This window comes from Phalangium opilio, unplaced genomic scaffold, assembly GCF_054372755.1.
Source record: "Phalangium opilio isolate 3A_F unplaced genomic scaffold, DU_Popi_V2 ptg000032l_1, whole genome shotgun sequence".
In the NCBI taxonomy this organism is placed as follows: domain Eukaryota; kingdom Metazoa; phylum Arthropoda; class Arachnida; order Opiliones; family Phalangiidae; genus Phalangium; species Phalangium opilio.
The window spans coordinates 2,217,907-2,241,365 of record NW_028324159.1 but is presented as its reverse complement, the minus strand read 5'-3'; the positions used below and the strand labels follow the sequence as shown (position 1 = coordinate 2,241,365).

At 43.0% G+C, this 23,459-nt stretch overlaps 48 non-coding genes across 48 annotated transcripts; all 48 read left to right on the top strand.

Annotated features, from left to right (window-relative positions):
* The first annotated feature begins 603 nt into the window (after positions 1 to 603).
* TRNAM-CAU (transfer RNA methionine (anticodon CAU)) lies at positions 604 to 676 on the top strand. Its single transcript has one exon. It is a non-coding gene; the product is annotated as a tRNA-Met (tRNA).
* A 207-nt stretch (positions 677 to 883) lies between these two features.
* TRNAM-CAU (transfer RNA methionine (anticodon CAU)) lies at positions 884 to 956 on the top strand. Its single transcript has one exon. It is a non-coding gene; the product is annotated as a tRNA-Met (tRNA).
* Positions 957 to 1,162: 206 nt separating this feature from the next.
* TRNAM-CAU (transfer RNA methionine (anticodon CAU)) lies at positions 1,163 to 1,235 on the top strand. The gene has a single exon. It is a non-coding gene; the product is annotated as a tRNA-Met (tRNA).
* A 613-nt stretch (positions 1,236 to 1,848) lies between these two features.
* On the top strand, positions 1,849 to 1,921 carry TRNAM-CAU (transfer RNA methionine (anticodon CAU)). The gene has a single exon. It is a non-coding gene; the product is annotated as a tRNA-Met (tRNA).
* Positions 1,922 to 2,117: 196 nt separating this feature from the next.
* Positions 2,118 to 2,190, top strand: TRNAM-CAU (transfer RNA methionine (anticodon CAU)). The gene has a single exon. It is a non-coding gene; the product is annotated as a tRNA-Met (tRNA).
* Positions 2,191 to 2,257: 67 nt separating this feature from the next.
* Positions 2,258 to 2,330, top strand: TRNAM-CAU (transfer RNA methionine (anticodon CAU)). The gene has a single exon. It is a non-coding gene; the product is annotated as a tRNA-Met (tRNA).
* Positions 2,331 to 2,537: 207 nt separating this feature from the next.
* TRNAM-CAU (transfer RNA methionine (anticodon CAU)) lies at positions 2,538 to 2,610 on the top strand. Its single transcript has one exon. It is a non-coding gene; the product is annotated as a tRNA-Met (tRNA).
* A 67-nt stretch (positions 2,611 to 2,677) lies between these two features.
* TRNAM-CAU (transfer RNA methionine (anticodon CAU)) lies at positions 2,678 to 2,750 on the top strand. The gene has a single exon. It is a non-coding gene; the product is annotated as a tRNA-Met (tRNA).
* A 614-nt stretch (positions 2,751 to 3,364) lies between these two features.
* On the top strand, positions 3,365 to 3,437 carry TRNAM-CAU (transfer RNA methionine (anticodon CAU)). The gene has a single exon. It is a non-coding gene; the product is annotated as a tRNA-Met (tRNA).
* Positions 3,438 to 3,633: 196 nt separating this feature from the next.
* On the top strand, positions 3,634 to 3,706 carry TRNAM-CAU (transfer RNA methionine (anticodon CAU)). The gene has a single exon. It is a non-coding gene; the product is annotated as a tRNA-Met (tRNA).
* A 207-nt stretch (positions 3,707 to 3,913) lies between these two features.
* On the top strand, positions 3,914 to 3,986 carry TRNAM-CAU (transfer RNA methionine (anticodon CAU)). Its single transcript has one exon. It is a non-coding gene; the product is annotated as a tRNA-Met (tRNA).
* Positions 3,987 to 4,611: 625 nt separating this feature from the next.
* TRNAM-CAU (transfer RNA methionine (anticodon CAU)) lies at positions 4,612 to 4,684 on the top strand. Its single transcript has one exon. It is a non-coding gene; the product is annotated as a tRNA-Met (tRNA).
* A 335-nt stretch (positions 4,685 to 5,019) lies between these two features.
* Positions 5,020 to 5,092, top strand: TRNAM-CAU (transfer RNA methionine (anticodon CAU)). The gene has a single exon. It is a non-coding gene; the product is annotated as a tRNA-Met (tRNA).
* Positions 5,093 to 5,159: 67 nt separating this feature from the next.
* TRNAM-CAU (transfer RNA methionine (anticodon CAU)) lies at positions 5,160 to 5,232 on the top strand. Its single transcript has one exon. It is a non-coding gene; the product is annotated as a tRNA-Met (tRNA).
* Positions 5,233 to 6,673: 1,441 nt separating this feature from the next.
* Positions 6,674 to 6,746, top strand: TRNAM-CAU (transfer RNA methionine (anticodon CAU)). The gene has a single exon. It is a non-coding gene; the product is annotated as a tRNA-Met (tRNA).
* Positions 6,747 to 8,733: 1,987 nt separating this feature from the next.
* TRNAM-CAU (transfer RNA methionine (anticodon CAU)) lies at positions 8,734 to 8,806 on the top strand. The gene has a single exon. It is a non-coding gene; the product is annotated as a tRNA-Met (tRNA).
* A 1,300-nt stretch (positions 8,807 to 10,106) lies between these two features.
* Positions 10,107 to 10,179, top strand: TRNAM-CAU (transfer RNA methionine (anticodon CAU)). The gene has a single exon. It is a non-coding gene; the product is annotated as a tRNA-Met (tRNA).
* A 614-nt stretch (positions 10,180 to 10,793) lies between these two features.
* On the top strand, positions 10,794 to 10,866 carry TRNAM-CAU (transfer RNA methionine (anticodon CAU)). The gene has a single exon. It is a non-coding gene; the product is annotated as a tRNA-Met (tRNA).
* Positions 10,867 to 10,933: 67 nt separating this feature from the next.
* Positions 10,934 to 11,006, top strand: TRNAV-CAC (transfer RNA valine (anticodon CAC)). The gene has a single exon. It is a non-coding gene; the product is annotated as a tRNA-Val (tRNA).
* Positions 11,007 to 11,202: 196 nt separating this feature from the next.
* TRNAM-CAU (transfer RNA methionine (anticodon CAU)) lies at positions 11,203 to 11,275 on the top strand. The gene has a single exon. It is a non-coding gene; the product is annotated as a tRNA-Met (tRNA).
* Positions 11,276 to 11,342: 67 nt separating this feature from the next.
* On the top strand, positions 11,343 to 11,415 carry TRNAM-CAU (transfer RNA methionine (anticodon CAU)). Its single transcript has one exon. It is a non-coding gene; the product is annotated as a tRNA-Met (tRNA).
* A 67-nt stretch (positions 11,416 to 11,482) lies between these two features.
* Positions 11,483 to 11,555, top strand: TRNAM-CAU (transfer RNA methionine (anticodon CAU)). Its single transcript has one exon. It is a non-coding gene; the product is annotated as a tRNA-Met (tRNA).
* A 1,580-nt stretch (positions 11,556 to 13,135) lies between these two features.
* Positions 13,136 to 13,208, top strand: TRNAM-CAU (transfer RNA methionine (anticodon CAU)). Its single transcript has one exon. It is a non-coding gene; the product is annotated as a tRNA-Met (tRNA).
* A 67-nt stretch (positions 13,209 to 13,275) lies between these two features.
* Positions 13,276 to 13,348, top strand: TRNAV-CAC (transfer RNA valine (anticodon CAC)). The gene has a single exon. It is a non-coding gene; the product is annotated as a tRNA-Val (tRNA).
* A 196-nt stretch (positions 13,349 to 13,544) lies between these two features.
* On the top strand, positions 13,545 to 13,617 carry TRNAM-CAU (transfer RNA methionine (anticodon CAU)). Its single transcript has one exon. It is a non-coding gene; the product is annotated as a tRNA-Met (tRNA).
* A 67-nt stretch (positions 13,618 to 13,684) lies between these two features.
* On the top strand, positions 13,685 to 13,757 carry TRNAM-CAU (transfer RNA methionine (anticodon CAU)). Its single transcript has one exon. It is a non-coding gene; the product is annotated as a tRNA-Met (tRNA).
* Positions 13,758 to 13,824: 67 nt separating this feature from the next.
* Positions 13,825 to 13,897, top strand: TRNAM-CAU (transfer RNA methionine (anticodon CAU)). The gene has a single exon. It is a non-coding gene; the product is annotated as a tRNA-Met (tRNA).
* Positions 13,898 to 15,477: 1,580 nt separating this feature from the next.
* TRNAM-CAU (transfer RNA methionine (anticodon CAU)) lies at positions 15,478 to 15,550 on the top strand. The gene has a single exon. It is a non-coding gene; the product is annotated as a tRNA-Met (tRNA).
* Positions 15,551 to 15,746: 196 nt separating this feature from the next.
* TRNAM-CAU (transfer RNA methionine (anticodon CAU)) lies at positions 15,747 to 15,819 on the top strand. The gene has a single exon. It is a non-coding gene; the product is annotated as a tRNA-Met (tRNA).
* Positions 15,820 to 16,026: 207 nt separating this feature from the next.
* On the top strand, positions 16,027 to 16,099 carry TRNAM-CAU (transfer RNA methionine (anticodon CAU)). Its single transcript has one exon. It is a non-coding gene; the product is annotated as a tRNA-Met (tRNA).
* A 196-nt stretch (positions 16,100 to 16,295) lies between these two features.
* TRNAM-CAU (transfer RNA methionine (anticodon CAU)) lies at positions 16,296 to 16,368 on the top strand. The gene has a single exon. It is a non-coding gene; the product is annotated as a tRNA-Met (tRNA).
* Positions 16,369 to 17,128: 760 nt separating this feature from the next.
* TRNAM-CAU (transfer RNA methionine (anticodon CAU)) lies at positions 17,129 to 17,201 on the top strand. Its single transcript has one exon. It is a non-coding gene; the product is annotated as a tRNA-Met (tRNA).
* Positions 17,202 to 17,407: 206 nt separating this feature from the next.
* Positions 17,408 to 17,480, top strand: TRNAM-CAU (transfer RNA methionine (anticodon CAU)). The gene has a single exon. It is a non-coding gene; the product is annotated as a tRNA-Met (tRNA).
* A 67-nt stretch (positions 17,481 to 17,547) lies between these two features.
* Positions 17,548 to 17,620, top strand: TRNAM-CAU (transfer RNA methionine (anticodon CAU)). Its single transcript has one exon. It is a non-coding gene; the product is annotated as a tRNA-Met (tRNA).
* Positions 17,621 to 17,826: 206 nt separating this feature from the next.
* Positions 17,827 to 17,899, top strand: TRNAM-CAU (transfer RNA methionine (anticodon CAU)). The gene has a single exon. It is a non-coding gene; the product is annotated as a tRNA-Met (tRNA).
* Positions 17,900 to 18,652: 753 nt separating this feature from the next.
* Positions 18,653 to 18,725, top strand: TRNAM-CAU (transfer RNA methionine (anticodon CAU)). The gene has a single exon. It is a non-coding gene; the product is annotated as a tRNA-Met (tRNA).
* A 195-nt stretch (positions 18,726 to 18,920) lies between these two features.
* TRNAM-CAU (transfer RNA methionine (anticodon CAU)) lies at positions 18,921 to 18,993 on the top strand. Its single transcript has one exon. It is a non-coding gene; the product is annotated as a tRNA-Met (tRNA).
* Positions 18,994 to 19,060: 67 nt separating this feature from the next.
* Positions 19,061 to 19,133, top strand: TRNAM-CAU (transfer RNA methionine (anticodon CAU)). Its single transcript has one exon. It is a non-coding gene; the product is annotated as a tRNA-Met (tRNA).
* A 206-nt stretch (positions 19,134 to 19,339) lies between these two features.
* On the top strand, positions 19,340 to 19,412 carry TRNAM-CAU (transfer RNA methionine (anticodon CAU)). The gene has a single exon. It is a non-coding gene; the product is annotated as a tRNA-Met (tRNA).
* Positions 19,413 to 19,618: 206 nt separating this feature from the next.
* On the top strand, positions 19,619 to 19,691 carry TRNAM-CAU (transfer RNA methionine (anticodon CAU)). The gene has a single exon. It is a non-coding gene; the product is annotated as a tRNA-Met (tRNA).
* A 67-nt stretch (positions 19,692 to 19,758) lies between these two features.
* Positions 19,759 to 19,831, top strand: TRNAM-CAU (transfer RNA methionine (anticodon CAU)). Its single transcript has one exon. It is a non-coding gene; the product is annotated as a tRNA-Met (tRNA).
* Positions 19,832 to 20,854: 1,023 nt separating this feature from the next.
* Positions 20,855 to 20,927, top strand: TRNAM-CAU (transfer RNA methionine (anticodon CAU)). The gene has a single exon. It is a non-coding gene; the product is annotated as a tRNA-Met (tRNA).
* A 206-nt stretch (positions 20,928 to 21,133) lies between these two features.
* On the top strand, positions 21,134 to 21,206 carry TRNAM-CAU (transfer RNA methionine (anticodon CAU)). The gene has a single exon. It is a non-coding gene; the product is annotated as a tRNA-Met (tRNA).
* A 67-nt stretch (positions 21,207 to 21,273) lies between these two features.
* Positions 21,274 to 21,346, top strand: TRNAM-CAU (transfer RNA methionine (anticodon CAU)). Its single transcript has one exon. It is a non-coding gene; the product is annotated as a tRNA-Met (tRNA).
* Positions 21,347 to 21,412: 66 nt separating this feature from the next.
* Positions 21,413 to 21,485, top strand: TRNAM-CAU (transfer RNA methionine (anticodon CAU)). Its single transcript has one exon. It is a non-coding gene; the product is annotated as a tRNA-Met (tRNA).
* Positions 21,486 to 21,971: 486 nt separating this feature from the next.
* TRNAM-CAU (transfer RNA methionine (anticodon CAU)) lies at positions 21,972 to 22,044 on the top strand. Its single transcript has one exon. It is a non-coding gene; the product is annotated as a tRNA-Met (tRNA).
* A 1,022-nt stretch (positions 22,045 to 23,066) lies between these two features.
* On the top strand, positions 23,067 to 23,139 carry TRNAM-CAU (transfer RNA methionine (anticodon CAU)). The gene has a single exon. It is a non-coding gene; the product is annotated as a tRNA-Met (tRNA).
* Positions 23,140 to 23,345: 206 nt separating this feature from the next.
* TRNAM-CAU (transfer RNA methionine (anticodon CAU)) lies at positions 23,346 to 23,418 on the top strand. The gene has a single exon. It is a non-coding gene; the product is annotated as a tRNA-Met (tRNA).
* Positions 23,419 to 23,459: the final 41 nt, after the last annotated feature.

Here is a 23,459-nt window from a genome sequence, read left to right as displayed (position 1 = left end):
CTGATTTTCGTTAATAGAATACTTGATTGATAAAGAGATGAAATGATTAATAACAGCCTCGAGAGCGCAGTAGGTAGCGCGTCAGTCTCATAACGTGAAGGTCGTGAGTTCGATCCTCACTCGGGGCATGAATTTGGCGCTAATTTTCGTAAATAGAATACTTGATTGATATAGAGGTGACGTGTTATTCTGAGAGCCTTGATAGCGCAGTAGGTAGCGCGTCAGTCTCATTATCTGAAGGTTGTGAGTTCGATCCTCACTCGAGTTATGATTTTGGCGCTGATTTTCGTTAATAGAATACTTGATTGATAAAGAAATGAAGTGATTAATAACAGCCTCGATAGCGCAGTAGGTAGCGCTGCAGTCTCATAATGTGAAGGTCGTGAGTTCGATCCTCACTCGGGGCATGAGTTTGGTGCTGATTTTCGTTAAAAGAATACTTGATTGATAAAGATGTGAAATGTTTTAATAACAGCCTCGATAGCGCAGTAGTTCTCATAATCTGAAGGTCCTGAGTTCGATCCTCACTCGGCGCAAGATTTTGGCAATGATTTTCGTTAATAGAATACTTGATTGATAAAAAGGTGACGTGTGATTCTAACAGCCTCGATAGCGCAGTAGGTAGCCCGTCAGTCTCATAATCTGAAGGTCGTGAGTTCGATCCTCACTCGGCGCAAGATTTTTGCGCTGATTTTCGTTAATAGAATACTTGATTGATAAAGAGGTGACGTTTTATTCTAACAGGCTCTATAGCGCAGTAGGTAGCCCGTCAGTCTCATAATCTGAAGGTCGTGAGTTCGATCCTCACTCGAGGCATGAGTTTGGCGCCTATTTTCGTTAAAAGAATACTTGATTAATAAAGATGTGAAATGTTTTAATAACAGCCTCGATAGCGCAGTAGGTAGCGCGTCAGTCTCATAATGTGAAGGTCGTGAGTTCGATCCTCACTCGGGGCATGACTTTGGCGCTGATTTTCGTAAATAGAATACTTGATTGATAAAGAGGTGACGTGTTATCTAACAGGCTCTATAGCGCAGTAGGTAGCCCGTCAGTCTCATAATCTGAAGGTCGTGAGTTCGATCCTCACACGAGGCATGAGTTTGGCGCCTATTTTCGTTAAAAGAATACTTGATTAATAAAGATGTGAAATGTTTTAATAACAGCCTCGATAGCGCAGTAGGTAGCGCGTCAGTCTCATAATCTGAAGGTCGTGAGTTCGATCCTCACTCGGGGCGTGAGTTTGGCGCCTATTTTCGTTAAAAGAATACTTGATTAATAAAGATGTGAATTGTTTTAATAACAGCCTCGATAGCGCAGTAGTTCTCATAATCTGAAGGTCGTGTGTTCGACCTCACTCGGGGAATGAATTTGGCGCTGGTTTTCGTAAATAGAATACTTGATTCATAAAGAGGCGACGTGGCATTCTGACAGCCTCGAGAGCGCAGTAGGTAGCGCGTCAGTCTCATAATGTGAAGGTCGTGAGTTCGATCCTCACTCGGAGCATGAATTTGGCGCTGATTTTCGTAAATAGAATACTTGATTGATAAAAAGGTGAAATGATTAATAACAGCCTCGAGAGCGCAGTAGGTAGCGCGTCAGTCTCATAACGTGAAGGTCGTGAGTTCGATCCTCACTCGGGGCATGAGTTTGGTGCTGATTTTCGTAAATAGAATAGTTGATTGATATAGAGGTGACGTGTTATTCTGAGAGCCTTGATAGCGCAGTAGGTAGCGCGTCAGTCTCATTATCTGAAGGTTGTGAGTTCGATCCTCACTCGAGTTATGATTTTGGCGCTGATTTTCGTTAATAGAATACTTGATTGATAAAGAGATGAAGCGATTAATAACAGCCTCGATAGCGCAGTAGGTAGCGCGTCAGTCTCATAATCTGAAGGTCGTGAGTTCGATCCTCACTCGAGGGATGAGTTTGGCGCCTATTTTCGTTAAAAGAATACTTGATTAATAAAGATGTGAAATGTTTTAATAACAGCCTCGATAGCGCAGTAGTTCTCATAATCTGAAGGTCGTGTGTTCGATCCTCACTCGGGGCGTGAATTTGGCGCTGATTTTCGTAAATAGAATACTTGATTGATAAAGAGGTGACGTGGCATTCTGACAGCCTCGAGAGCGCAGTAGGTAGCCCGTCAGTCTCATAATCTGAAGGTCGTGAGTTCGATCCTCACTCGAGGCATGAGTTTGGCGCCTATTTTCGTTAAAAGAATACTTGATTAATAAAGATGTGAAATGTTTTAATAACAGCCTCGATAGCGCAGTAGGTAGCGCGTCAGTCTCATAATGTGAAGGTCGTGAGTTCGATCCTCACTCGGGGCATGACTTTGGCGCTGATTTTCGTACATAGAATACTTGATTGATAAAGAGGTGACGTGTTATTCTAACAGGCTCTATAGCGCAGTAGGTAGCCCGTCAGTCTCATAATCTGAAGGTCGTGACTTCGATCCTCACTCGAGGCATGAGTTTGGCGAATATTTTCGTTAAAAGAATACTTGATTAATAAAGATGTGAAATGCTTTAATAACAGCCTCGATAGCGCAGTAGGTAGCGCGTCAGTCTCATAATCTGAAGGTCGTGAGTTCGATCCTCACTCGGGGCGTGAGTTTGGCGCCTATTTTCGTTAAAAGAATACTTGATTAATAAAGATGTGAAATGTTTTAATAACAGCCTCGATAGCGCAGTAGGTAGCGCGTCAGTCTCATAATCTGAAGGTCGTGAGTTCGATCCTCACTCGGGGCGTGAGTTTGGCGCCTATTTTCGTTAAAAGAATACTTGATTAATAAAGATGTGAAATGTTTTAATAACAGCCTCGATAGCGCAGTAGTTCTCATAATCTGAAGGTCGTGTGTTCGATCCACACTCGGGGAATGAATTTGGCGCTGATTTTCGTAAATAGAATACTTGATTGATAAAGAGGCGACGTGGCATTCTGACAGCCTCGAGAGCGCAGTAGGTAGCGCGTCAGTCTCATAATGTGAAGGTCGTGAGTTCGATCCTCACTCGGAGCATGAATTTGTCGCTGATTTTCGTAAATAGAATACTTGATTGATAAAAAGGTGAAATGATTAATAACAGCCTCGAGAGCGCAGTAGGTAGCGCGTCAGTCTCATAACGTGAAGGTCGTGAGTTCGATCCTCACTCGGGGCATGAGTTTGGTGCTGATTTTCGTAAATAGAATAGTTGATTGATATAGAGGTGACGTGTTATTCTGAGAGCCTTGATAGCGCAGTAGGTAGCGCGTCAGTCTCATTATCTGAAGGTTGTGAGTTCGATCCTCACTCGAGTTATGATTTTGGCGCTGATTTTCGTTAATAGAATACTTGATTGATAAAGAGATGAAGCGATTAATAACAGCCTCGATAGCGCAGTAGGTAGCGCGTCAGTCTCATAATCTGAAGGTCGTGAGTTCGATCCTCACTCGAGGGATGAGTTTGGCGCCTATTTTCGTTAAAAGAATACTTGATTAATAAAGATGTGAAATGTTTTAATAACAGCCTCGATAGCGCAGTAGTTCTCATAATCTGAAGGTCGTGTGTTCGATCCTCACTCGGGGCGTGAATTTGGCGCTGATTTTCGTAAATAGAATACTTGATTGATAAAGAGGTGACGTGGCATTCTGACAGCCTCGAGAGCGCAGTAGGTAGCGCGTCAGTCTCATAATGTGAAGGTCGTGAGTTCGATCCTCACTCGGGGCATGACTTTGGCGCTGATTTTCGTAAATAGAATACTTGATTGATAAAGAGTTGACGTGTCATTCTAACAGGCTCTATAGCGCAGTAGGTAGCCCGTCAGTCTCATAATCTGAAGGTCGTGAGTTCGATCCTCACTCGAGGCATGAGTTTGGCGCCTATTTTCGTTAAAAGAATACTTGATTAATAAAGATGTGAAATGTTTTAATAACAGCCTCGATAGCGCAGTAGGTAGCGCGTCAGTCTCATAATGTGAAGGTCGTGAGTTCGATCCTCACTCGGGGCATGACTTTGGCGCTGATTTTCGTAAATAGAATACTTGATTGATAAAGAGTTGACGTGTCATTCTAACAGGCTCTATAGCGCAGTAGGTAGCCCGTCAGTCTCATAATCTGAAGGTCGTGAGTTCGATCCTCACTCGAGGCATGAGTTTGGCGCCTATTTTCGTTAAAAGAATACTTGATTAATAAAGATGTGAAATGTTTTAATAACAGCCTCGATAGCGCAGTAGGTAGCGCGTCAGTCTCATAATGTGAAGGTCGTGATTTCGATCCTCACTCGGAGCATGAATTTGTCGCTGATTTTCGTAAATAGAATACTTGATTGATAAAAAGGTGAAATGATTAATAACAGCCTCGAGAGCGCAGTAGGTAGCGCGTCAGTCTCATAACGTGAAGGTCGTGAGTTAGATCCTCACTCGGGGCATGAGTTTGGTGCTGATTTTCGTAAATAGAATAGTTGATTGATATAGAGGTGACGTGTTATTCTGAGAGCCTTGATAGCGCAGTAGGTAGCGCGTCAGTCTCATTATCTGAAGGTTGTGAGTTCGATCCTCACTCGAGTTATGATTTTGGCGCTGATTTTCGTTAATAGAATACTTGATTGATAAAGAGATGTAGTGATTAATAACAGCCTCGAGAGCGCAGTAGGTAGCGCGTCAGTCTCATAATGTGAAGGTCGTGAGTTCGATCCTCACTCGGGGCATGAGTTTGGCGCTGATTTTCGTAAATAGAATACTTCATTGATAAAGAGGTGACTTGTTATTCTAACAGGCTCTATAGCGCAGTAAGTAGCCCGTCAGTCTCACAATCTGAAGGTCGTGAGTTCGATCTTACTCGAGGCATGAGTTTGGCGCCTATTTTCGTTAAAAGAATACTTGATTAATAAAGATGTGAAATGTTTTAATAACAGCCTCGATAGCGCAGTAGTTCTCATAATCTGAAGGTCGTGTGTTCGATCCTCACTCGGGGCGTGAATTTGGCGCTGATTTTCGTAAATAGAATACTTGATTGATAAAGAGGTGACGTGGCATTCTGAGAGCCTCGAGAGCGCAGTAGGTAGCGCGTCAGTCTCATAATGTGAAGGTCGTGAGTTCGATCCTCACTCGGGGCATGAATTTGGCGCTGATTTTCGTAAATAGAATACTTGATTGATAAAAAGGTGACGTGTGATTCTAACAGCCTCGATAGCGCAGTAGGTAGCCCATCAGTCTCATAATCTGAAGGTCGTGAGTTCGATCCTCACTCGGGGCATGAGTTTGGCGCCTATTTTCGTTAAAAGAATACTTGATTAATAAAGATGTGAAATGTTTTAATAACAGCCTCGATAGCGCAGTAGTTCTCATAATTTGAAGGTCGTGTGTTCGATCTTCACTCGGGGCATGAATTTGGCTCTGATTTTCGTAAATAAAATACTTGATTAATAAAGAGGTGACGTGGCATTCTGACAGCCTCGAGAGCGCAGTAGCTAGCGCGTCAGTCTCATTATGTGAAGGTCGTGAGTTCGATCCTCACTCGGGGCATGAATTTGGCGCTGATTTTCGTAAATAGAATACTTGATTGATAAAAAGGTGACGTGTGATTCTAACAGCCTCGATAGCGCAGTAGGTAGCCCGTCTGTCTCATAATCTGAAGGTCGTGAGTTCGATCCTCACTCGGCGCAAGATTTTGGCGCTGATTTTCGTTAATAGAATACTTGATTGATAAAGAGATGAAATGATTAATAACAGCCTCGAGAGCGCAGTAGGTAGCGCGTCAGTCTCATAACGTGAAGGTCGTGAGTTCGATCCTCACTCGGGGCATGAATTTGGCGCTAATTTTCGTAAATAGAATACTTGATTGATATAGAGGTGACGTGTTATTCTGAGAGCCTTGATAGCGCAGTAGGTAGCGCGTCAGTCTCATTATCTGAAGGTTGTGAGTTCGATCCTCACTCGAGTTATGATTTTGGCGCTGATTTTCGTTAATAGAATACTTGATTGATAAAGAGATGAAGTGATTAATAACAGCCTCGATAGCGCAGTAGGTAGCGCTGCAGTCTCATAATGTGAAGGTCGTGAGTTCGATCCTCACTCGGGGCATGAGTTTGGTGCTGATTTTCGTTAAAAGAATACTTGATTGATAAAGATGTGAAATGTTTTAATAACAGCCTCGATAGCGCAGTAGTTCTCATAATCTGAAGGTCGTGAGTTCGATCCTCACTCGGCGCAAGATTTTGGCAATGATTTTCGTTAATGGAATACTTGATTGATAAAAAGGTGACGTGTGATTCTAAAAGCCTCGATAGCGCAGTAGGTAGCCCGTCAGTCTCATAATTTGAAGGTCGTGAGTTCGATCCTCACTCGGCGCAAGATTTTAGCGCTGATTTTCGTTAATAGAATACTTGATTGATAAAGAGATGAAATGATTAATAACAGCCTCGAGAGCGCAGTAGGTAGCGCGTCAGTCTCATAACGTGAAGGTCGTGAGTTCGATCCTCACTCGGGGCATGAATTTGGCGCTAATTTTCGTAAATAGAATACTTGATTGATATAGAGGTGACGTGTTATTCTGAGAGTCTTGATAGCGCAGTAGGTAGCGCGTCAGTCTCATTATCTGAAGGTTTTGAGTTCGATCCTCACTCGAGTTATGATTTTGGCGCTGATTTTTGTTAATAGAATACTTGATTGATAAAGAGATGAAGCGATTAATAACAGCCTCGATAGCGCAGTAGGTAGCGCGTCAGTCTCATAATCTGAAGGTCGTGAGTTCGATCCTCACTCGAGGGATGAGTTTGGCGCCTATTTTCGTTAAAAGAATACTTGATTAATAAAGATGTGAAATGTTTTAATAACAGCCTCGATAGCGCAGTAGTTCTCATAATCTGAAGGTCGTGTGTTCGATCCTCACTCGGGGAATGAATTTGGCGCTGATTTTCGTAAATAGAATACTTGATTGATAAAGAGGCGACGTGGCATTCTGACAGCCTCGAGAGCGCAGTAGGTAGCGCGTCAGTCTCATAATGTGAAGGTCGTGAGTTCGATCCTCACTCGGAGCATGAATTTGGCGCTGATTTTCGTAAATAGAATACTTGATTGATAAAAAGGTGAAATGATTAATAACAGCCTCGAGAGCGCAGTAGGTAGCGCGTCAGTCTCATAACGTGAAGGTCGTGAGTTCGATCCTCACTCGGGGCATGAGTTTGGTGCTGATTTTCGTAAATAGAATAGTTGATTGATATAGAGGTGACGTGTTATTCTGAGAGCCTTGATAGCGCAGTAGGTAGCGCGTCAGTCTCATTATCTGAAGGTTGTGAGTTCGATCCTCACTCGAGTTATTATTTGGCGCTGATTTTCGTTAATAGAATACTTGATTGATAAAGAGATGAAGTGATTAATAACAGCCTCGATAGCGCAGTAGGTAGCGCTGCAGTCTCATAATGTGAAGGTCGTGAGTTCGATCCTCACTCGGGGCATGAGTTTGGTGCTGATTTTCGTTAAAAGAATACTTGATTGATAAAGATGTGAAATGTTTTAATAAAAGCCTCGATAGCGCAGTAGTTCTCATAATCTGAAGGTCGTGAGTTCGATCCTCACTCGGCGCAAGATTTTGGCAATGATTTTCGTTAATGGAATACTTGATTGATAAAAAGGTGACGTGTGATTCTAAAAGCCTCGATAGCGCAGTAGGTAGCCCGTCAGTCTCATAATTTGAAGGTCGTGAGTTCGATCCTCACTCGGCGCAAGATTTTGGCGCTGATTTTCGTTAATAGAATACTTGATTGATAAAGAGATGAAATGATTAATAACAGCCTCGAGAGCGCAGTAGGTAGCGCGTCAGTCTCATAACGTGAAGGTCGTGAGTTCGATCCTCACTCGGGGCATGAATTTGGCGCTAATTTTCGTAAATAGAATACTTGATTGATATAGAGGTGACGTGTTATTCTGAGAGTCTTGATAGCGCAGTAGGTAGCGCGTCAGTCTCATTATCTGAAGGTTTTGAGTTCGATCCTCACTCGAGTTATGATTTTGGCGCTGATTTTCGTTAATAGAATACTTGATTGATAAAGAGATGAAGTGATTAATAACAGCCTCGATAGCGCAGTAGGTAGCGCTGCAGTCTCATAATGTGAAGGTCGTGAGTTCGATCCTCACTCGGGGCATGAGTTTGGTGCTGATTTTCGTTAAAAGAATACTTGATTGATAAAGATGTGAAATGTTTTAATAACAGCCTCGATAGCGCAGTAGTTCTCATAATCTGAAGGTCGTGAGTTCGATCCTCACTCGGCGCAAGATTTTGGCAATGATTTTCGTTAATGGAATACTTGATTGATAAAAAGGTGACGTGTGATTCTAAAAGCCTCGATAGCGCAGTAGGTAGCCCGTCAGTCTCATAATTTGAAGGTCGTGAGTTCGATCCTCACTCGGCGCAAGATTTTAGCGCTGATTTTCGTTAATAGAATACTTGATTGATAAAGAGATGAAATGATTAATAACAGCCTCGAGAGCGCAGTAGGTAGCGCGTCAGTCTCATAACGTGAAGGTCGTGAGTTCGATCCTCACTCGGGGCATGAATTTGGCGCTAATTTTCGTAAATAGAATACTTGATTGATATAGAGGTGACGTGTTATTCTGAGAGTCTTGATAGCGCAGTAGGTAGCGCGTCAGTCTCATTATCTGAAGGTTTTGAGTTCGATCCTCACTCGAGTTATGATTTTGGCGCTGATTTTTGTTAATAGAATACTTGATTGATAAAGAGATGAAGCGATTAATAACAGCCTCGATAGCGCAGTAGGTAGCGCGTCAGTCTCATAATCTGAAGGTCGTGAGTTCGATCCTCACTCGAGGGATGAGTTTGGCGCCTATTTTCGTTAAAAGAATACTTGATTAATAAAGATGTGAAATGTTTTAATAACAGCCTCGATAGCGCAGTAGTTCTCATAATCTGAAGGTCGTGTGTTCGATCCTCACTCGGGGAATGAATTTGGCGCTGATTTTCGTAAATAGAATACTTGATTGATAAAGAGGCGACGTGGCATTCTGACAGCCTCGAGAGCGCAGTAGGTAGCGCGTCAGTCTCATAATGTGAAGGTCGTGAGTTCGATCCTCACTCGGAGCATGAATTTGGCGCTGATTTTCGTAAATAGAATACTTGATTGATAAAAAGGTGAAATGATTAATAACAGCCTCGAGAGCGCAGTAGGTAGCGCGTCAGTCTCATAACGTGAAGGTCGTGAGTTCGATCCTCACTCGGGGCATGAGTTTGGTGCTGATTTTCGTAAATAGAATAGTTGATTGATATAGAGGTGACGTGTTATTCTGAGAGCCTTGATAGCGCAGTAGGTAGCGCGTCAGTCTCATTATCTGAAGGTTGTGAGTTCGATCCTCACTCGAGTTATTATTTGGCGCTGATTTTCGTTAATAGAATACTTGATTGATAAAGAGATGAAGTGATTAATAACAGCCTCGATAGCGCAGTAGGTAGCGCTGCAGTCTCATAATGTGAAGGTCGTGAGTTCGATCCTCACTCGGGGCATGAGTTTGGTGCTGATTTTCGTTAAAAGAATACTTGATTGATAAAGATGTGAAATGTTTTAATAAAAGCCTCGATAGCGCAGTAGTTCTCATAATCTGAAGGTCGTGAGTTCGATCCTCACTCGGCGCAAGATTTTGGCAATGATTTTCGTTAATGGAATACTTGATTGATAAAAAGGTGACGTGTGATTCTAAAAGCCTCGATAGCGCAGTAGGTAGCCCGTCAGTCTCATAATTTGAAGGTCGTGAGTTCGATCCTCACTCGGCGCAAGATTTTGGCGCTGATTTTCGTTAATAGAATACTTGATTGATAAAGAGATGAAATGATTAATAACAGCCTCGAGAGCGCAGTAGGTAGCGCGTCAGTCTCATAACGTGAAGGTCGTGAGTTCGATCCTCACTCGGGGCATGAATTTGGCGCTAATTTTCGTAAATAGAATACTTGATTGATATAGAGGTGACGTGTTATTCTGAGAGTCTTGATAGCGCAGTAGGTAGCGCGTCAGTCTCATTATCTGAAGGTTTTGAGTTCGATCCTCACTCGAGTTATGATTTTGGCGCTGATTTTCGTTAATAGAATACTTGATTGATAAAGAGATGAAGCGATTAATAACAGCCTCGATAGCGCAGTAGGTAGCGCGTCAGTCTCATAATCTGAAGGTCGTGAGTTCGATCCTCACTCGAGGGATGAGTTTGGCGCCTATTTTCGTTAAAAGAATACTTGATTAATAAAGATGTGAAATGTTTTAATAACAGCCTCGATAGCGCAGTAGTTCTCATAATCTGAAGGTCGTGTGTTCGATCCTCACTCGGGGAATGAATTTGGCGCTGATTTTCGTAAATAGAATACTTGATTGATAAAGAGGCGACGTGGCATTCTGACAGCCTCGAGAGCGCAGTAGGTAGCGCGTCAGTCTCATAATGTGAAGGTCGTGAGTTCGATGTTCACTCGGAGCATGAATTTGGCGCTGATTTTCGTAAATAGAATACTTGATTGATAAAAAGGTGAAATGATTAATAACAGCCTCGAGAGCGCAGTAGGTAGCGCGTCAGTCTCATAACGTGAAGGTCGTGAGTTCGATCCTCACTCGGGGCATGAGTTTGGTGCTGATTTTCGTAAATAGAATAGTTGATTGATATAGAGGTGACGTGTTATTCTGAGAGCCTTGATAGCGCAGTAGGTAGCGCGTCAGTCTCATTATCTGAAGGTTGTGAGTTCGATCCTCACTCGAGTTATGATTTTGGCGCTGATTTTCGTTAATAGAATACTTGATTGATAAAGAGATGAAGTGATTAATAACAGCCTCGAGAGCGCAGTAGGTAGCGCGTCAGTCTCATAATGTGAAGGTCGTGAGTTCGATCCTCACTCGGGGCATGAGTTTGGCGCTGATTTTCGTAAATAGAATACTTCATTGATAAAGAGGTGACGTGTTATTCTAACAGGCTCTATAGCGCAGTAGGTAGCCCGTCAGTCTCACAATCTGAAGGTCGTGAGTTCGATCCTCACTCGAGGCATGAGTTTGGCGCCTATTTTCGTTAAAAGAATACTTGATTAATAAAGATGTGAAATGTTTTAATAACAGCCTCGATAGCGCAGTAGTTCTCATAATCTGAAGGTCGTGTGTTCGATCCTCACTCGGGGCGTGAATTTGGCGCTGATTTTCGTAAATAGAATACTTGATTGATAAAGAGGTGACGTGGCATTCTGACAGCCTCGAGAGCGCAGTAGGTAGCGCGTCAGTCTCATAATGTGAAGGTCGTGAGTTCGATCCTCACTCGGGGCATGAATTTGGCGCTGATTTTCGTAAATAGAATACTTGATTGATAAAAAGGTGACGTGTGATTCTAACAGCCTCGATAGCGCAGTATTTAGCCCGTCAGTCTCATAATCTGAAGGTCGTGAGTTCGATCCTCACTCGGGGCATAAGTTTGGCGCATATTTTCGTTAAAAGAATACTTGATTAATAAAGATGTGAAATGTTTTAATAACAGCCTCGATAGCGCAGTAGGTAGCGCGTCAGTCTCATAATCTGAAGGTCGTGAGTTCGATCCTCACTCGGGGCGTGAGTTTGGCGCCTATTTTCGTTAAAAGAATACTTGATTAATAAAGATGTGAAATGTTTTAATAACAGCCTCGATAGCGCAGTAGTTCTCATAATCTGAAGGTCGTGTGTTCGATCCTCACTCGGGGAATGAATTTGGCGCCGATTTTCGTAAATAGAATACTTGATTGATAAAGAGGTGACGTGGCATTCTGACAGCCTCGAGAGCGCAGTAGGTAGCGCGTCAGTCTCATAATGTGAAGGTCGTGAGTTCGATCCTCACTCGGAGCATGAATTTGGCGCTGATTTTCGTAAATAGAATACTTGATTGATAAAAAGGTGAAATGATTAATAACAGCCTCGAGAGCGCAGTAGGTAGCGCGTCAGTCTCATAACGTGAAGGTCGTGAGTTCGATCCTCACTCGGGGCATGAGTTTGGTGCTGATTTTCGTAAATAGAATACTTGATTGATATAGAGGTGACGTGTTATTCTGAGAGCCTTGATAGCGCAGTAGGTAGCGCGTCAGTCTCATTATCTGAAGGTTGTGAGTTCGATCCTCACTCGAGTTATGATTTTGGCGCTGATTTTCGTTAATAGAATACTTGATTGATAAAGAGATGAAATGATTAATAACAGCCTCGAGAGCGCAGTAGGTAGCGCGTCAGTCTCATAACGTGAAGGTCGTGAGTTCGATCCTCACTCGGGGCATGAATTTGGCGCTAATTTTCGTAAATAGAATACTTGATTGATATAGAGGTGACGTGTTATTCTGAGAGCCTTGATAGCGCAGTAGGTAGCGCGTCAGTCTCATTATCTGAAGGTTGTGAGTTCGATCCTCACTCGAGTTATGATTTTGGCGCTGATTTTCGTTAATAGAATACTTGATTGATAAAGAGATGAAGTGATTAATAACAGCCTCGATAGCGCAGTAGGTAGCGCTGCAGTCTCATAATGTGAAGGTCGTGAGTTCGATCCTCACTCGGGGCATGAGTTTGGTGCTGATTTTCGTTAAAAGAATACTTGATTGATAAAGATGTGAAATGTTTTAATAACAGCCTCGATAGCGCAGTAGTTCTCATATTCTGAAGGTCGTGAGTTCGATCCTCACTCGGCGCAAGATTTTGGCAATGATTTTCGTTAATGGAATACTTGATTGATAAAAAGGTGACGTGTGATTCTAAAAGCCTCGGTAGCGCAGTAGGTAGCCCGTCAGTCTCATAATTTGAAGGTCGTGAGTTCGATCCTCACTCGGCGCAAGATTTTGGCGCTGATTTTCGTTAATAGAATACTTGATTGATAAAGAGATGAAATGATTAATAACAGCCTCGAGAGCGCAGTAGGTAGCGCGTCAGTATCATAACGTGAAGGTCGTGAGTTCGATCCTCACTCGGGGCATGAATTTGGCGCTAATTTTCGTAAATAGAATACTTGATTGATATAGAGGTGACGTGTTATTCTGAGAGCCTTGATAGCGCAGTAGGTAGCGCGTCAGTCTCATTATCTGAAGGTTGTGAGTTCGATCCTCACTCGAGTTATGATTTTGGCGCTGATTTTCGTTAATAGAATACTTGATTGATAAAGAGATGAAGTGATTAATAACAGCCTCGAGAGCGCAGTAGGTAGCGCGTCAGTCTCATAATGTGAAGGTCGTGAGTTCGATCCTCACTCGGGGCATGAGTTTGGCGCTGATTTTCGTAAATAGAATACTTCATTGATAAAGAGGTGACGTGTTATTCTAACAGGCTCTATAGCGCAGTAGGTAGCCCGTCAGTCTCACAATCTGAAGGTCGTGAGTTCGATCCTCACTCGAGGCATGAGTTTGGCGCCTATTTTCGTTAAAAGAATACTTGATTAATAAAGATGTGAAATGTTTTAATAACAGCCTCGATAGCGCAGTAGTTCTCATAATCTGAAGGTCGTGTGTTCGATCCTCACTCGGGGCGTGAATTTGGCGCTGATTTTCGTAAATAGAATACTTGATTGATAAAGAGGTGACGTGGCATTCTGACAGCCTCGAGAGCGCAGTAGGTAGCGCGTCAGTCTCATAATGTGAAGGTCGTGAGTTCGATCCTCACTCGGGGCATGAATTTGGCGCTGATTTTCGTAAATAGAATACTTGATTGATAAAAAGGTGACGTGTGATTCTAACAGCCTCGATAGCGCAGTAGGTAGCCCGTCAGTCTCATAATCTGAAGGTCGTGAGTTCGATCCTCACTCGGGGCATAAGTTTGGCGCATATTTTCGTTAAAAGAATACTTGATTAATAAAGATGTGAAATGTTTTAATAACAGCCTCGATAGCGCAGTAGGTAGCGCGTCAGTCTCATAATCTGAAGGTCGTGAGTTCGATCCTCACTCGGGGCGTGAGTTTGGCGCCTATTTTCGTTAAAAGAATACTTGATTAATAAAGATGTGAAATGTTTTAATAACAGCCTCGATAGCGCAGTAGTTCTCATAATCTGAAGGTCGTGTGTTCGATCCTCACTCGGGGAATGAATTTGGCGCCGATTTTCGTAAATAGAATACTTGACTGATAAAGAGGTGACGTGGCATTCTGACAGCCTCGAGAGCGCAGTAGGTAGCGCGTCAGTCTCATAATGTGAAGGTCGTGAGTTCGATCCTCACTCGGAGCATGAATTTGGCGCTGATTTTCGTAAATAGAATACTTGATTGATAAAAAGGTGAAATGATTAATAACAGCCTCGAGAGCGCAGTAGGTAGCGCGTCAGTCTCATAACGTGAAGGTCGTGAGTTCGATCCTCACTCGGGGCATGAGTTTGGTGCTGATTTTCGTAAATAGAATACTTGATTGATATAGAGGTGACGTGTTATTCTGAGAGCCTTGATAGCGCAGTAGGTAGCGCGTCAGTCTCATTATCTGAAGGTTGTGAGTTCGATCCTCACTCGAGTTATGATTTTGGCGCTGATTTTCGTTAATAGAATACTTGATTGATAAAGAGATGAAATGATTAATAACAGCCTCGAGAGCGCAGTAGGTAGCGCGTCAGTCTCATAACGTGAAGGTCGTGAGTTCGATCCTCACTCGGGGCATGAATTTGGCGCTAATTTTCGTAAATAGAATACTTGATTGATATAGAGGTGACGTGTTATTCTGAGAGCCTTGATAGCGCAGTAGGTAACGCGTCAGTCTCATTATCTGAAGGTTGTGAGTTCGATCCTCACTCGAGTTATGATTTTGGCGCTGATTTTCGTTAATAGAATACTTGATTGATAAAGAGATGAAGTGATTAATAACAGCCTCGATAGCGCAGTAGGTAGCGCTGCAGTCTCATAATGTGAAGGTCGTGAGTTCGATCCTCACTCGGGGCATGAGTTTGGTGCTGATTTTCGTTAAAAGAATACTTGATTGATAAAGATGTGAAATGTTTTAATAACAGCCTCGATAGCGCAGTAGTTCTCATAATCTGAAGGTCGTGAGTTCGATCCTCACTCGGCGCAAGATTTTGGCAATGATTTTCGTTAATGGAATACTTGATTGATAAAAAGGTGACGTGTGATTCTAAAAGCCTCGGTAGCGCAGTAGGTAGCCCGTCAGTCTCATAATTTGAAGGTCGTGAGTTCGATCCTCACTCGGCGCAAGATTTTGGCGCTGATTTTCGTTAATAGAATACTTGATTGATAAAGAGATGAAATGATTAATAACAGCCTCGAGAGCGCAGTAGGTAGCGCGTCAGTATCATAACGTGAAGGTCGTGAGTTCGATCCTCACTCGGGGCATGAATTTGGCGCTAATTTTCGTAAATAGAATACTTGATTGATATAGAGGTGACGTGTTATTCTGAGAGCCTTGATAGCGCAGTAGGTAGCGCGTCAGTCTCATTATCTGAAGGTTTTGAGTTCGATCCTCACTCGAGTTATGATTTTGGCGCTGATTTTCGTTAATAGAATACTTGATTGATAAAGAGATGAAGCGATTAATAACAGCCTCGATAGCGCAGTAGGTAGCGCGTCAGTCTCATAATCTGAAGGTCGTGAGTTCGATCCTCACTCGAGGGATGAGTTTGGCGCCTATTTTCGTTAAAAGAATACTTGATTAATAAAGATGTGAAATGTTTTAATAACAGCCTCGATAGCGCAGTAGTTCTCATAATCTGAAGGTCGTGTGTTCGATCCTCACTCGGGGCGTGAATTTGGCGCTGATTTTCGTAAATAGAATACTTGATTGATAAAGAGGTGACGTGGCATTCTGACAGCCTCGAGAGCGCAGTAGGTAGCGCGTCAGTCTCATAATGTGAAGGTCGTGAGTTCGATCCTCACTCGGGGCATGACTTTGGCGCTGATTTTCGTAAATAGAATACTTGATTGATAAAGAGGTGACGTGTTATTCTAACAGGCTCTATAGCGCAGTAGGTAGCCCGTCAGTCTCATAATCTGAAGGTCGTGAGTTCGATCCTCACTCGAGGCATGAGTTTGGCGCCTATTTTCGTTAAAAGAATACTTGATTAATAAAGATGTGAAATGTTTTAATAACAGCCTCGATAGCGCAGTAGGTAGCGCGTCAGTCTCATAATCTGAAGGTCGTGAGTTCGATCCTCACTCGGGGCGTGAGTTTGGCGCCTATTTTCGTTAAAAGAATACTTGATTAATAAAGATGTGAAATGTTTTAATAACAGCCTCGATAGCGCAGTAGTTCTCATAATCTGAAGGTCGTGTGTTCGATCCTCACTCGGGGAATGAATTTGGCGCTGATTTTCGTAAATAGAATACTTGATTGATAAAGAGGTGACGTGGCATTCTGACAGCCTCGATAGCGCAGTAGGTAGCGCGTCAGTCTCATAATGTGAAGGTCGTGAGTTCGATCCTCACTCGGAGCATGAATTTGGCGCTGATTTTCGCAAATAGAATACTTGATTGATAAAAAGGTGAAATGATTAATAACAGCCTCGAGAGCGCAGTAGGTAGCGCGTCAGTCTCATAACGTGAAGGTCGTGAGTTCGATCCTCACTCGGGGCATGAGTTTGGTGCTGATTTTCGTAAATAGAATACTTGATTGATATAGAGGTGACGTGTTATTCTGAGAGCCTTGATAGCGCAGTAGGTAGCGCGTCAGTCTCATTATCTGAAGGTTGTGAGTTCGATCCTCACTCGAGTTATGATTTTGGCGCTGATTTTCGTTAATAGAATACTTGATTGATAAAGAGATGAAATGATTAATAACAGCCTCGAGAGCGCAGTAGGTAGCGCGTCAGTCTCATAATGTGAAGGTCGTGAGTTCGATCCTCACTCGGGTCATGAATTTGGCGCTGATTTTCGTAAATAGAATACTTGATTGATATAGAGATGAAGTGATTAATAACAGCCTCGAGAGCGCAGTAGGTAGCGCGTCAGTCTCATAATGTGAAGGTCGTGAGTTCGTCCCTCTCGGGGCATGAATTTGGCGCTGATTTTCGTAAATAGAATACTTGGTTGATAAAAAGGTGACGTGTGATTCTAACAGCCTCGATAGCGCAGTAGGTACCCGTCAGTCTCATAATCTGAAGGTCGTGAGTTCGATCCTCACTCGGCGCAAGATTTTGGCGCTGATTTTCGTTAATAGAATACTTGATTGATAAAGAGATGAAGTGATTAATAACAGCCTCGAGAGCGCAGTAGGTAGCGCGTCAGTCTCATAATGTGAAGGTCGTGAGTTCGATCCTCACTCGGGGCATGAATTTGGCGCTGATTTTCGTAAATAGAATACTTGATTGATATAGAGGTGACGTGTTATTCTGAGAGCCTTGATAGCGCAGTAGGTAGCGCGTCAGTCTCATTATCTGAAGGTTGAGAGTTCGATCCTCCCTCGATTTATGATTTTGGCGCTGATTTTCGTTAATAGAATACTTGATTGATAAAGAGATGAAGTGATTAATAACAGCCTCGATAGCGCAGTAGGTAGCGCGTCAGTGTCATAATGTGAAGGTCGTGAGTTCGATCCTCACTCGAGGCGTGACTTTGGCGCTGATTTTCGTAAATAGAATACTTGATTGATAAAAAGGTGACGTGTGATTCTAACAGCCTCGATAGCGCAGTAGGTAGCCCGTCAGTCTCATAATCTGAAGGTCGTGAGTTCGATCCTCACTCGGCGCAAGATTTTGGCGCTGATTTTCGTTAATAGCATACTTGATTGATAAAGAGATGAAATGATTAATAACAGCCTCCAGAGCGCAGTAGGTAGCGCGTCAGACAAATAACGTGAAGGTCGTGAGTTCGATCCTCACTCGGGGCATGAATTTGGCGCTGATTTTCGTAAATAGAATACTTGATTGATATAGAGGTGACGTGGTATTCTGAGAGCCTTGATAGCGCAGTAGGTAGCGCGTCAGTCTCATTATCTGAAGGTCGTGAGTTCGATCCTCACTCGGGGCATGACTTTGGCGCTGATTTTCGTAAATAGAATACTTGATTGATAAAGAGGTGACGTGTTATTCTAACAGGCTCTATAGCGCAGTATGTAGCCCGTCAGTCTCATAATCTGAAGGTCGTGAGTTCGATCCTCACTCGAGGTATGAGTTTGGCGCCTATTTTCGTTAAAAGAATACTTGATTAATAAAGATGTGAAATGTTTTAATAACAGCCTCGATAGCGCAGTAGTTCTCATAATCTGAAGGTCGTGTGTTCGATCCTCATTCGAGGCATGAATATGGCGCTGATTTTCGTAAATAGAATACTTGATTGATAAAGAGGTGACGTGGCATTCTGACAGCCTCAAGAGCGCAGTAGGTAGCTCGTCAGTCTCATAATGTGAAGGTCGTGAGTTCGATCCTCACTCGGGGCATGAATTTGGCGCTGATTTTCGTAAATAGAATACTTGATTGATAAAAAGGTGAAATTATTAATAACAGCCTCGAGAGCGCAGTACGTAGCGCGTCAGTCTCATAACGTGAAGGTCTTGAGTTCGATCCTCACTCGGGGCATGAATTTGTCGCTGATTTTCGTAAATAGAATACTTGATTGATATAGAGGTGACGTGTTATTCTGAGAGCCTTGATAGCGCAGTAGGTAGCGCGTCAGTCTCAATATCTGAAGGTTGTGAGTTCGATCCTCACTCGAGTTATGATTTTGGCGCTGATTTCGTTAATAGAATACTTGATTGATAAAGAGATGAAGTGATTAATAACAGCCTCGATAGCGCAGTAGGTAGCGCGTCAGTCTCATAATGTGAAGGTCGTGAGTTCGATCCTAACTCGGGGCATGAGTTTGGTGCTGATTTTCGTTAAAAGAATACTTGATTGATAAAGATGTGAAATGTTTTAATAACAGCCTCGATAGCGCAGTAGTTCTCATAATGTGAAAGTCGTGAGTTCGATCGTCACTCAGGGCATGAATTTGGCGCTGATTTTCGTAAATAGAATACTTGATTGATAAAGAGATGAAGTGATTAATAACAGCCTCGAGAGCGCAGTAGGTAGCGCGTCAGTCTCATAATGTGAAGGTCGTGAGTTCGATCCTCACTCGGGGCATGAATTTGGCGCTGATTTTCGTAAATAGAATACTTGATTGATAAAAAGGTGACGTGTGATTCTAACAGCCTCGATAGCGCAGTAGGTAGCCCGTCAGTCTCATAATCTGACGGTCGTGAGTTCGATCCTCTCTCGGGGCATGAATTTGGCGCTGATTTTCGTAAATAGAATACTTGATTGATATAGAGGTGACGTGTTATTCTGAGAGCCTTGATAGCGCAGTAGGTAGCGCGTCAGTGTCATTATCTGAAGGTTGTGAGTTCGATCCTCACTCGAGTTATGATTTTGGCGCTGATTTTCGTTAATAGAATACTTGATTGATAAAGAGATGAAATGATTAATAACAGCCTCGAGAGCGCAGTAGGTAGCGCGTCAGTCTCATAATGTGAAGGTCGTGAGTTCGATCCTCACTCGGGGCATGAATTTGGCGCTGATTTTCGTAAATAGAATACTTGATTGATATAGAGGTGACGTGTTATTCTGAGAGCCTTGATAGCGCAGTAGGTAGCGCGTCAGTCTCATTATCTGAAGGTTGAGAGTTCGATCCTCACTCGAGTTATGATTTTGGCGCTGATTTTCGTTAATAGAATACTTGATTGATAAAAAGATGAAGTGATTAATAACTGCCTCGATAGCGCAGTAGGTAGCGCGTCAGTGTCATAATGTGAAGGTCGTGAGTTCGATCCTCACTCGGGGCATGACTTTGGCGCTGATTTTCGTAAATAGAATACTTGATTGATAAAAAGGTGACGTGTGATTCTAACAGCCTCGATAGCGCAGTAGGTAGCCCGTCAGTCTCATAATCTGAAGGTCGTGAGTTCGATCCTCACTCGGCGCAAGATTTTGGCGCTGATTTTCGTTAATAGAATACTTGATTGATAAAGAGATGAAATGATTAATAACAGCCTCGAGAGCGCAGTAGGTAGCGCGTCAGACAAATAACGTGAAGGTCGTGAGTTCGATCCTCACTCGGGGCATGAATTTGGCGCTGATTTTCGTAAATAGAATACTTGATTGATATAGAGGTGACGTGTTATTCTGAGAGCCTTGATAGCGCAGTAGGTAGCGCGTCAGTGTCATAATGTGAAGGTCGTAAGTTCGATCCTCACTCGGGGCATGACTTTGACGCTGATTTTCGTAAATAGAATACTTGATTGATAAAGAGGTGACGTGTTATTCTAGCAGGCTCTATAGCGCAGTAGGTAGCCCGTCAGTCTCATAATCTGAAGGTCGTGAGTTCGATCCTCACTCGAGGCATGAGTTTGGCGCCTATTTTCGTTAAAAGAATACTTGATTAATAAAGATGTGAAATGTTTTAATAACAGCCTCGATAGCGCAGTAGTTCTCATAATCTGAAGGTCGTGTGTTCGATCCTCACTCGGGGCATGAATTTGGCGCTGATTTTCGTAAATAGAATACTTGATTGATAAAGAGGTGACGTGGCATTCTGACAGCCTCAAGAGCGCAGTAGGTAGCTCGTCAGTCTCATAATGTGAAGGTCGTGAGTTCGATCCTCACTCGGGGCATGAATTTGGCGCTGATTTTCGTAAATAGAATACTTGATTGATAAAAAGGTGACGTGTGATTCTAACAGCCTCGATAGCGAAGTAGGTAGCCCGTCAGTCTCATAATCTGAATGTCGTGAGTTCGTTCCTCACTCGGGGCATGAGTTTGGCGCCTATTTTCGTTAAAAGAATACTTGATTAATAAAGATGTGAAATGTTTTAATAACAGCCTCGATAGCGCAGAGTTCTCAAAATGTGAAGGTCGTGAGTTCGATCCTCACTCGGGGCATGAATTTGGCGCTGATTTTCGTAAATAGAATACTTGATTGATAAAAAGGTGACGTGTGATTCTAACAGCCTCGATAGCGCAGTAGGTAGCCCGTCAGTCTCATGATCTGAAGGTTGTGAGTTCGATCCTCACTCGGAGCATGAATTTGGCGCTGATTTTCGTAAATAGAATACTTGATTGATATAGAGGTGACGTGTTATTCTGAGAGCCTTGATAGCGCAGTAGGTAGCGCGTCAGTCTCATTATCTGAAGGTTGTGAGTTCGATCCTCACTCGAGTTATGATTTTGGCGCTGATTTTCGTTAATAGAATACTTGATTGATAAAGAGATGAAATGGTTAATAACAGCCTCGAGAGCGCAGTAGGTAGCGCGTCAGTCTCATAATGTGAAGGTCGTGAGTTCGATCCTCACTCGGGGCATGAATTTGGCGCTGATTTTCGTAAATAGAATACTTGATTGATATAGAGGTGACGTGTTATTCTGAGAGCCTTGATAGCGCAGTAGGTAGCGCGTCAGTCTCATAATCTGAAGGTTGTGAGTTCGATCCTCACTCAAGTTATGATTTTGGCGCTGATTTTCGTTAATAGAATACTTGATTGATAAAGAGATGAAGTGATTAATAACAGCCTCGATAGCGCAGTAGGTAGCGCGTCAGTCTCATAATGTGAAGGTCGTGAGTTCGATCCTCACTCGGGGCATGACTTTGGCGCTGATTTTCGTAAATAGAATACTTGATTGATAAAAAGGTGACGTGTGATTCTAACAGCCTCGATAGCGCAGTAGGTAGCCCGTCAGTCTCATAATCTGAAGGTCGTAAGTTCGATCCTCACTCAGCGCAACATTTTGGCGCTGATTTTCGTTAATAGAATACTTGATTGATAAAGAGATGAAATGATTAATAACAGCCTCGAGAGCGCAGTAGGTAGCGCGTCAGTCTCAAAATGTGAAGGTCGTGAGTTCGATCCTCACTCGGGGCATGAATTTGGCGCTGATTTTCGTAAATAGAATACTTGATTGATAAAAAGGTGACGTGTGATTCTAACAGCCTCGATAGCACAGTAGGTAGCCCGTCAGTCTCATAATCTGAAGGTCGTGATTTCGATCCTCTCTCGGGGCATGAATTTGGCGCTGATTTTCGTAAATAGAATACTTGATTGATATAGAGGTGACGTGTTATTCTGAGAGCCTTGATAGCGCAGTAGGTAGCGCGTCAGTCTCATTATCTGAAGGTCGTGAGTTCGATCCTCACTCGAGGCATGAGTTTGGCGCCTATTTTCGTTAAAAGAATACTTGATTAATAAAGATGTGAAATGTTTTAATAACAGCCTCGATAGCGCAGTAGTTCTCATAATCTGAAGGTCGTGTATTCGATCCTCACTCGGGGCATGAATTTGGCGCTGATTTTCGTAAATAGAATACTTGATTGATAAAGAGGTGACGTGGCATTCTGACAGCCTCAAGAGCGCAGTAGGTAGCTCGTCAGTCTCATAATGTGAAGGTCGTGAGTTCGATCCTCACTCGGGGCATGAATTTGGCGCTGATTTTCGTAAATAGAATACTTGATTAATAAAGATGTGAAATGTTTTAATAACAGCCTCGATAGCGCAGTAGTTCTCATAATCTGAAGGTCGTGTGTTCGATCCTCACTCGGGGAATGAATTTGGCGCTGATTTTCGTAAATAGAATACTTGATTGATAAAGAGGTGACGTGGCATTCTGACAGTCTCGAGAGCGCAGTAGGTAGCGCGTCAGTCTCATAATGTGAAGGTCGTGAGTTCGATCCTCACTCGAGTTATGATTTTGGCGCTGATTTTCGTTAATAGAATACTTGATTGATAAAGAGATGAAATGATTAATAACAGCCTCGAGAGCGCAGTAGGTAGCGCGTCAGTCTCATAATGTGAAGGTTGTGAGTTCGATCCTCACTCGGGGCATGAATTTGGCGCTGATTTTCGTAAATAGTATACTTGATTGATAAAGAGATGAAGTGATTAATAACAGCCTCGAGAGCGCAGTAGGTAGCGCGTCAGTCTCATAATGTGAAGGTCGTGAGTTCGATCCTCACTCAGCGCAACATTTTGGCGCTGATTTTCGTTAATAGAATACTTGATTGATAAAGAGATGAAATGATTAATAACAGCCTCGAGAGCGCAGTAGGTAGCGCGTCAGTCAAATAACGTGAAGGTCGTGAGTTCGATCCTCACTCGGGGCATGAATTTGGCGCTGATTTTCGTAAATAGAATACTTGATTGATATAGAGGTGACGTGTTATTCTGAGAGCCTTGATAGCGCAGTAGGTAGCGCGTCAGTCTCATTATCTGAGGGTCGTGAGTTCGATCCTCACTCAGCGCAACATTTTGGCGCTGATTTTCGTTAATAGAATACTTGATTGATAAAGAGATGAAATGATTAATAACAGCCTCGAGAGCGCAGTAGGTAGCCCGTCAGTCAAATAACGTGAAGGTCGTGAGTTCGATCCTCACTCGGGGCATGAATTTGGCGCTGATTTTCGTAAATAGAATACTTGATTGATATAGAGGTGACGTGTTATTCTGAGAGCCTTGATAGCGCAGTAGGTAGCGCGTCAGTCTCATTATCTGAGGGTCGTGAGTTCGATCCTCACTCGGGGCATGACTTTGGCGCTGATTTTCGTAAATAGAATACTTGATTGA